The sequence below is a fragment of the Juglans microcarpa x Juglans regia genome, chromosome 7D, assembly GCF_004785595.1.
Source record: "Juglans microcarpa x Juglans regia isolate MS1-56 chromosome 7D, Jm3101_v1.0, whole genome shotgun sequence".
In the NCBI taxonomy this organism is placed as follows: domain Eukaryota; kingdom Viridiplantae; phylum Streptophyta; class Magnoliopsida; order Fagales; family Juglandaceae; genus Juglans; species Juglans microcarpa x Juglans regia.
Genome location: NC_054606.1, coordinates 25,078,905 through 25,089,804, shown reverse-complemented (window position 1 = coordinate 25,089,804; position 10,900 = coordinate 25,078,905). Strand labels below are relative to the sequence as shown.

The window sequence follows — 10,900 nt, the reverse complement described above, 5'->3', positions numbered from 1 at the left end:
CGACATCAAATTCTTCCTTATAGACAGTGTGTAGAGCACATCTTTGAGCATCAATATACGTCCAAAGGTGAATTTCAATTCGACCTCACCACTTCTAAAAACCTTAATTTTACTTGAATTACCAAGCATAATAGTCTTATCTTCTTCAAATGGAGTAAAATTTTTGAACTAATCTTTATCATTATTTTGGCTTTGAAAACCCTTTTTGTGAGGTCTACAAATTTTTTTGAAATCCTTTCTTTGCGGCTTCAAAAAACTATTTCTTGTAATTTTGACCTTTGGGCAAGCTATCATTTTCAGAAATTAAGTTTACCTTTGTCACGGAATCCTCATTACCATTTTGAAATACCAAATCATCTTAGCCTCTAGCTTTCACCTCTACACGAATACATGTGATTAAGGTCTCTAAGGATGTCTCATTTTGTTTATGGTGATCGACTTTTGAAACTCCCTCCACGAAGGTGGTAGTTTGTCGATGATGCCACAAACAATTAGATTGTCTCCAATCTTGATGCCTTCGGATCTAACTTCAGATGCAACAATTTGAAAATCTTGCACTTGCTCCGCAACGGATTTTCCATCTACTATTTGATATCGAAAGAAGCAACTTGCCGCATATTTCTTCACTCCGGGTTCTTTCGTATCATATTTCCTCTGTAAAGCTTTCCAAATTTTCTTTGCAGAGGTGTAAGTAGCATTGTAGTAATCATAAAATTAATCAGTAAGACAATTTAAAAGATAACATCGACAGTTTTACTCATTTTTAGTATATTTTTCAATCTTCTCTTCGTGAGCTTCCACTTGTGCTTTAGTCATGTTCTCGATAGTGATCTTGCTAGGATTCTTTGTAGTGAGAACATAAGAAACATTGAGAAGACTTAGATAGAAAAGCACCTTGCACTTCCATCTCTTGAAATGAGCTCCTTTGAAACGGAAGGGCTGTTGAAGTCTCTAATACTTTCCGTGGATTTTTCAATTGTAGTTTCCATGTTGAATCTCCTTAAAATTGTTGGTGAAATACACAATAATATAATACAAGTTACAATTAAATTAAAATTAAAACGAAGCCAGTTTGGACTGAGGCACGAAAATATCGTTCTCTTTATGGAGATTCAAGCCCTCTGCGGTGTACAAAATCTCAAATTAATCAGTGTAGTAGAAATTTTCTTGACTTGACTCCTCTAGGATACAACAACCTAACTGATCGTCGTATAACCTGAACCAACTCTGTACAAGCGGTTGAGCTCAAAGCTCCATCAAAAGAACACTTTTTTTTTATCTGGAAATACTCTCAAAAAATATATATTCACTAAACTTATTTTTTTTATCTCACTTTCTCTAAAATATATACCACAATAGTCCTATAGAAAGAACTAAACAATATGAATATATATATAAGACTAAGAAATGACCCAGGATTTACAAAGATGTAAACGGAAGAGAATAACTATGAAATAAATGACCAACGTTGACAAGTGAAATAAGCCAACGTCTACAACTTAAAAAACCCTCTTTAATATCTCTTCAAAGCTCAACGTTCTTTCGAAAGAAACAAGCGGCAACTGAACAATAAAGAAATTAAAACATTCACAACGTTAAAGAAAATAACTTTACAACGTCTAAGGCATAAAATCGCTTGAATTCTAAAAACGGTTTGAACACTAAACTCTCTCTAACAATAAAGTATTAATAATAAATGTTGCTATTTATGTGAAGGAGAGCAACAGTAAAAAGAAAAGTTATTAAAAATATTAATATTTGACTACGAAATACGACGTTAATAATTTTCTTAGAATAATTATTCAGTTGTTAAAATTATTTTTATTGTAAAATAAAACAGCTCTCTAGATCTGATAATATATATATTTCCCAGTTAGAACAGATAAAACAAAAACCGCATAGGTCTGTTGATCAGGAAGCCTCAATTATTCCCAAAATAATTTCGCACAACGTACTCCTGTCGAATGAGCACTAATTTCGCTCGAGCTATGCTATCAAGGTATATTTAATAATGTTTAATATAGAGTAATGTGAGGAAGATTTCAAAATTTTGAGGGTGGTGACGGCCCCAATTAACCAGCTGTCGTTAGATCGAGCTATGCTATAAATGCAGCGGGCCCTAATCTATCAGGATTTACGAATTGACCCGCCAATATTTATTAGTCGACAGATATATGACAAGGGGTCACAAATAATTCATTAGTTCTCTCTCAGTAATATCTATCTTCATGTATGCCCCGTCTAATTCGGCGATTACGTTTGGTTATTAAGGATAGAGCGGTGCTACTCTCCGCCTGAATAGCACCGTTCCATTTGACTGCTTTAGCCTTTTATTTATTTTTATTTTTTAATATATTTAAATATATTTAAAAATAAAAAATATATCAATACATTAAAAATTATTTTTTTAATTATAATGTAAAAAAATAAAATATACAAACATTCAAAATAAATAAGTAAAATAAGAGGATAAATTAACATTTTTCTTAAGGATATTTCAAATATTTTTAAAATATATTTTTATTATTTAATTATTTAATTATTTTTTAATATTCTATTATTATTTTTAATTAATTTTTTACTATTATTTACAACTCTTTTCAACACTCCACAACATTTTTCACTATCCAAACTTCTGCACGCAAATATATTAAATTAAATTCCCGGCCCTTAATGTGGTTCTTTAATTTATTTATATATTTTTCATAATGTATTGTGAACAAATTTCAAAAATATATTTATCAATATACAGAAATTCAGAGAGTTTAATAAAACATATATCTAGCAGCTTTCTAATTTCTATCAGTATATTTATTAATATATATATATATATATATATAAAATATACGTAGTCAGTATAATATAGTAATAAAATATCATAAATCATTGAGGAGAAGGATTTTTACCATTTAACAAAATATTTTCAGCGTTAATATAAGAAGAAGAAAATTAATCTAACTGCAGGCCGGAACTCAAATAAAAATAGAAAAAACTCATGTACGTATAAAAAGAGAGTAAGAAATTAAAAGCAGCTGTAGAAAACCGAAAGATCATAATTAATCAAAGGAGGGTATTTCAAAATTATACATTATATATATTTTTATTTAAAAATACATATTAAGGCTGAGAATTTATTTTAATAATTTTTACAATTTTAAGAAAAAAACTTGTATATATATATTTTATATCAGGCCCCCTAATCGACCCTCGATTGAGACAACTCATGACATTGACTGCTTAGGGAAAAAAAAAAAAAACACTCATGACATTGATTGGAAGCTCCTGAGGAAAATTTCTAAGATAGCTATGTTTTTTATTGCTAATTCATCTTGAAATCTACGGTAGAATGTACAAGCCTCCAACCAAGTGGGGGACCCGTGTCAGAGAATCAGAGATAGGGTGGCGGAAACCGAACGGCTTTCTGCTTGACTCTGAGATATAGGGCGCAACGCTGTGCGCATCCATTCATCACCGGGCATATTTCATTAGAAAAATTCCCACACCCATGTGAAAAACATTCCAATATTACGTGAAAAACATCTGTACATATTATGAAAAAAAAAAATTATAAGTGTAGAAGGTAAAAAATGAACAGTAATTGATATTTAAAACTTTTTATTTAAAAATATTTTTTAAAAAATATTATAAAAATAAATTTATAAGCTCACCAAGTTTATGGTAGATTAGATTTTAAAATTATTTTACTATAAAATATGTCTAATCTATTAAATAAAGTCATATTAACTTTTATATATATATATATATATTTATTTACTTTTATGATCAGCAAAACTTTTAATAAATGCAGCACTTCTCAACAAGAAATTATTTTCATAAATAATACATATTTCTATGTAAATATGCTTGTAATTAATTAGAGTTATATTATTTACTATTGGATCGATGTTAAATATATTATTTATTGAGATACTTATTATAATTATAAAAAATTAAAGAGTCAATCTTTTCATATGGTAATTAATATAAAATGCTGACACATAATTGGTTACTGTCGTGACTTATAAACGTGCTTTATAAAAAGTACACATAATATTATTATGAGCTTATGAGCAGATATATTTAGGTGCGATTTGAACAGTGAGATGAAATAATTTTAGATAAAAGTTAAAAGTTAAATAAAATATTATTTTTTAATATTTTTATCTTTTTAATATTTAAAAAAGTTGAATTTTTTATTATATTTTATATGTGAATTTAAAAAAACTGTAATAATGAGATGAAATGAAATATTCACTATCTAAAATGATAGCCCTATTCCAATAACTTTATATGGATTAGTTTTTATCATATGAATAATGATCAAGCTATCCCATATATATATATATATATATAATAACTTAATTAGGATGGATTTTACACAACGACGTACGTGCAGCTAGCTGCATATAGCGGGATATTTTATTTTTAATTAATTAAATATACAGATGAAAGTATTAAATTAAATATGATTTCCAATATTCTCATACGTACGTACGTAATATGTATATATATATATATATATATATATATATATATATATATATATATCAAATATTAATGTTACTAAGGGCCTGTTTGTTATTGAGTTAAGGGTCGTGAAAAATATTTAAATAGTCTCAAAAAATTTTTTATAATAAAACTAAGTTGTTTGGTTGTTACGTATTAAAATATCTTTTAATCCCCAAAATGTTAAAAAGTTACGTTTCAAGAAATCAAAGGTTGTTTTTCAGATAATAGGAAACGTATTTCTAATTTTAAAGAAAACTTTCAATAAGCTAAAAAACCTATAAACCTTTAACATAATTACAACTTTATCCTTTCATCTTATCACGCACATTACCTCAAATTACTTTAAAAATAACCAAACATGTTTAATTTTTTTTTTTTAGATATATGGGTAAAAACAGTAAATAACTTTTATTTTTATAACTTTATAACTGAAATCACTACTAAATAACCAAAAGATAAAGAAAGAAAAAAGCTACTTGTGACCTCGGTGCTCCCTATATAAAGCCCCCTGAGTTGCACCCAAAGATCACCAGTCGCCAAATCTCCTAAACATGGCATCGAAAGGCAACATATTCCTAGGCCTCTTTGTTCTTCTTGGCTCATTCATCAGTTACAGCAATGCTGCTTCTGCTGCTTTGTCCCCTTCCTACAAAATTTCTTCATTCAACCGAAGCAGTTTCCCCTCAGATTTCTATTTCGGGCTGCATCAGCTTCTTACCAGGTATAAGCCCATGGTTTCAATATACATGTTTAATTAGGACGTATCCTCAGGATTGATTTTTTGTCCAAAATTCTTTGAGAATATTTGATATACATGCTCTAACGACACGTGTTTAAATTCCAGTATGAAGGTGCAGTAAAGGAAGGTGGTAGAAAACCAAGTATGTGGGATTATTACTCCCACAAATATCCAGGTCTCGCTCTCTCTTCACTTCTGCGGAAGACCCTTGAAAATGGGTGTATGATCTGAAGGAGATCATTAAACAATCTTATTATTATTATTATTATTATTCTTATTATTATATCTTGAATTTTATCATGATCCTGTGCGCTTTATAGTACTAGATCATGATAAGATGCATTTTAACTTGTTCGAAAATTCAACTACTAAAATGGAATATCACTTTACAACGTATTCCTAAAATAAAAACGTTTTACCACAGAGTTACGGCATCAAGCCATTAGTTAACTCTATTTACAAATAAAAACATCAAGTTTCTTTGAGCTTGTATTTGAGTTGGAATTGTAGTTATTAATAGAACTGCATACCCAAAAAGTTGAGAATATTATTTGGAAGTGAGAATGAATCATGATCCAAGTTTGTGGTTCAAAAGCAAGCATATATATATATATATTATATATATATATATTATATATATACACTTGTCGGCATATTGATCAGTAAATTCAATCTACCTTGAAGACAGAATAATATAATGAATTACTTACCCCGAGTGGTAGTCGACTTGATTCGCTCTTCGAATTGGGTCGTGCTTTAGGGGACATGAACTTTCTTGTACTTTTGTATGCACAAGGCCAAACCCTAAAGAATTGTACAAGTAGTTTTAATCTGTACTAGTACTTGTCATCATTACAGAAAAGAAAAGAACAAAGCTTCGAACTGCATTTTGTTAGTTAACTTGCTCAAAATAGCGGATCGCAAATATTTACATCTTCGAATATAAGATCTGTTTGAACTTAATGCAGAGAAGATAGCAGATGGTAGTAATGGAGATGTAGCCATCGATCAGTATCATCGCTACAAGGTATGCCTTTTCCCCCCTCTCTACAAAAAAAAAAAAAAAAAAAAAAGAGAGAGAGATAGAAGGAAAAAAATGCTTATATGTAATCAGTTATATTATAAAAATTACTGTTTCTTCTAAAAATAGTCTCTTTTCATCGTAAGTAGTCACTCTGACCGAAAGTGAATTTATATATTATATATGTATATATGGTAACTACAGGTTATATATTTCACATAGGAAAATTGTGAAAAAATAATACAAAGTTACAATTATTTTGACTTCTCTAAAGTTCAGAACTATATATATACTATCATATCTGATAATTGAGCCCAAAAAAGTGCCCAAATGGTGAATTTTTTTTTCATGAGTTTGAGATGAGGTTTTTTATTTGTTCGTAGATAAAAGTTCACGTGGGGTCAGCTGAAAGCACATTATTTGAGAAGAAAAAAAAAATTTACGTGTACTTTTTAGAGTTTTGGAAGTGCATAAATGCCTGACTCAGTTGAAACCATGTCTGTGAATATAATAATTTGTTATCAGATGTATGTTTTTTTTTTTTTTTTATGTGATACTGTTTTGAGAAAGTGGAAATATTATTATTATTATTAGCAATGGTATGTAAAGTCTTAATTATTTAGAGATTATTGTAAATTTAGGTAATTTTATCTTTAAAATTTTTTAAAATTATAAAAATATTTCTCTTAAAATAATATTTTTTCTCATTTAGTTAAAAATCTGTATATACAACCTATGAGTACTACAGATAAAATTTCTCTATTATTATTCGGTTGCAGAAACGACATATTTTCTCAAAAAAAAGAAACGACATCTGATCTTAAATTATTATTATTATTTTGAGAAACGACTAAAATTTCTTGGAAAACGTGAAATTAATGCCTTCTTGGTAACAATTTTTTCTTTCTTTTATTATTATTATTATTATTATATGTTATAGGAAGACGTTGCGATTCTGAAGAACATGGGTGGAGATTCATACAGGTTCTCAATTGCATGGGTCCGAATCTTACCAAGTATGATTCTCATCGATCTGCATAAATTAATCTCTAGCTAGCTAGACAGATTACTAATTTCCGGGATGAAAATTCAGACAATATATATTATAAAAAGGGCATTAAAATTGGATAAATTATAATTATTATACAATATCAATGGAGCCTAGGTTGGAAATTTGGAATTCGATATAGGTTTTGTGAGCCTTTAATTATATTATTAATTAATTGTAACAATTTTATATTATTCTCAGCTGGAAAGCTTAAGGATGGCGTGAACGCGGAAGGAGTCGCATACTACAACAGACTCATCGATGAGCTCATAGCCCAAGGTCATCATCATGATTTAATCTAATATATAAATATTTCTAACATATATATATATATATAAATTAATTATCTTAAAGTGCTAATCTGTAGTTTTCTATATATAATTGAATGAATGCAGGTCTTACACCCTTTGCGACAATCTTTCACTGGGATATTCCCCAGACTTTAGAAGAAGAGTATGGTGGTTTCCTAAGTGAAAAAGTTGTGTATGTGACTAATTATAAACTCTATAAATATGTGTGTGTGTGTGTGTGTAGGGATCGTGCGTGTGATGTATTGATACATATATTATTATATTCAGGCCCGATTTCCAGGACTTCGCGGAAGTTTGTTACAAGGAGTTTGGCGATAGGGTAAAGCATTGGATCACACTAAATGAGCCATGGACGTACAGCAATGGTGGATACGCACAAGGGATGTTAGCACCTTTCCGATGTTCCTCCTTTTATAATCCGAATTGCACCGGTGGGATTCCGGCGTCGAGCCTTATGTGGTTACCCATAACCTTCTTCTTGCTCATGCTCATGCTGTTCAAGTGTACAAGACCAAATATCAGGTACGTACCACTAATTCTCCTCCATCTTTACCATATGTATATATTTTTATGTACCCTATAATATTCAGTCTTTGCATTATATTGTGATCTTAAGCAAATCATGTTCGCTATATATATATATATATATATATATATATATATATATATATATATGTTCAGGCATCTCAAAAAGGGGTTATCGGGATAACCCACGTGTGCTACTGGATGGAGCCATACTCTAACTCAGCCGAAGACCATAACGCCTCGTTACGTGCCCTTGATTTTATGTGCGGATGGTAAGTTCAGCATTCATGGATGCCTGCTAGCTCGAGGGTTTTCTAGTATCTATCTATCTATCTATCTATATATATATATATATATAAATCATGCAGTACTCATTGAAATGATCCATATATATATATATATATATGGTTTATTAAATCATGTATAATATTAATGCAGGTTCATGGACCCTATGACAACTGGTGACTATCCAGCAAGTATGAGAGCTCTGGTTGGATCGCGTTTACCCACTTTCACTGCAAATCAATCGGCGATGATTAAAGGCGCATATGATTTTGTCGGATTGAATTACTATACCGCTAATTATGCTGCCTACGCACCTTCATATCAACATGTCAACAAATCCTATATGACAGATGGTCTTGTTAATCAAACAAGTGCGTACTACAAATTCCACGTTTTTAATTACTGATTTTATAGGTTTTTATTTAATTTCTAATTAGTTATAATGTACTACATAGTACTAACTAATAAACCATCATGTTTTTTTCACTGTGCATTGCAGCTTCTCGCAATGGAGTCCTCATTGGTCCAGCGGTATATCTATATATATATGTGTGTGTGTGTGTGTTATAAATAAAACGACATTTCTTTTTAGTTATATTGAATAATAATAATAATAATAATAATAATAATAATAATAATAATATTGATCATATCGATCTTATTAAAATCGCAGACTGGTTCCGCTTGGCTCCAAATTTATCCTAAAGGACTTCGTGATCTTTTGAACTACTTCAAGTATAAGTACAATGATCCGGAGATTTATATCACTGAGAATGGTATTCTCATCAGCTCACAGCTCTCTGCATTTTTTTTTCTTTTAATTTTTCTCGCCTATTAATTAAAGGCAATTAATGAAATATTGGGAAAATTAAAGTGATGTCCAGTTGAATCTAATTAAGTGAAACCGTATATACGTTATTGTAGGAGTTTCTGAGGTCAATAACGAAACCTTATCGCTTGAAGAATCTCTTGTGGACAACCAAAGAGTCGAATATTATTATGGCCATCTTTCCTATCTTAACAAGTCAATTGGGTAAGCGCTTTTTCATGGTAAATATATAGTTCTGATCATCTGATCCACCACCTTCTCTCGTACAAAAAGTTGAATCTTTTTTGACATTAATATGTCCTTTTCATGAACAGGGACGGTGTGAAGGTGAAGGGATACTTCGCTTGGTCTCTCATGGACAACTATGAATGGAACTCGGGTTATACAGTTCGTTTTGGCCTCTATTATATAGATTATAACCATAACCTGACAAGACACGCTAAACTATCGGCCAATTGGTTCAAGAACTTCCTACTAGCTAGCTAGCTGAAGATCAAGCTCGATCGTATCGGACTGTGAAAATGGTTCCATCTATGTAATTGTTCTCTAAATAATGTCCTTATAAGTACCTTTGTGTACGGACTCGAATGCTTGTTAAATAATATAGCGCTTTATGCCTACGCGATGGGAAAAAAAAAAAGGTCTAGGCAATGAGTACAGGCATGGTCTGCCGTCCTTTCTTGTTATGATCGCTTTGTTTAATTTTGCCATAGTTCACATCTTCTGAATTTTACTTATTAATTATGAATGATTATAGTTTTCACAAGCATACGTACGTTGATGACCATGCGTACGTTCGTCTTCATGGAGTAGTTTTATAATTTTTTCCATACAACAAGATAATGGAAGAAGTGATATAAATAGTGAGAATAATATTATTGGAATATTACTGTGAAAAAAATGCTTATTTGTCGTCAATTTTTTTTTTTTTTGAAATGATTATTTTCAGTTAAAATAATCTATTTTTTATTATTATAAATAATCATTTTTATTGTAAATAATTCATCACAAATATTCATTTTTCAAATGTTAATGAAGGTTAATTAATATATATATATATATATATATATATATATGCAAGAGATGTGGCGCCCACGACCCCCATGTAAGGAGACACGGGAATCGAGATACCGGAATGATGACAACAAGGTCACACATCCCAACGTTAGTGCCAAGTGTGTATACATGCAACAGTGTACAAAAACAACGCAGCGGATAATTAATACAACTAAGTACCAGAATTGTTAATAAAATTTAAACAGTCAATAAAAATGTTTAAAAATTTTACAGTCATCCAAAATAAATATTTTACAAGTCTCAAACCAAAACGAGTGATCCCAAATCACTCCTCGGGCGGAGCCGAATCCTTAGGCTCACCCTCAGCCTCATCTGCATCGAAATCTGCGTTACCACAAAAGGGTACCGCAGGTAAGTATAAACCAAACAACTACGAGATAAAAATACATTAATGCGACCAACATGCATGCATATGATGAAATATGCATTATTCTCAAAAATACTATTTTTCCTGAAAATAGATATTTTTCAACACACGCCAAAATCTCATTTTGGCCCAAAAAGAATACTCCGTCATTTTCCCAGAAAATGACTCAAATCAATAAAACCTCATTTT

The 10,900-nt window shown here is 30.4% G+C and overlaps 1 pseudogene; it reads left to right on the top strand.

Annotated features, from left to right (window-relative positions):
• Positions 1-5,023: 5,023 nt before the first annotated feature.
• On the top strand, positions 5,024-9,894 carry LOC121238446 (annotated as a pseudogene).
• The last annotated feature ends 1,006 nt before the right edge of the window (positions 9,895-10,900 follow it).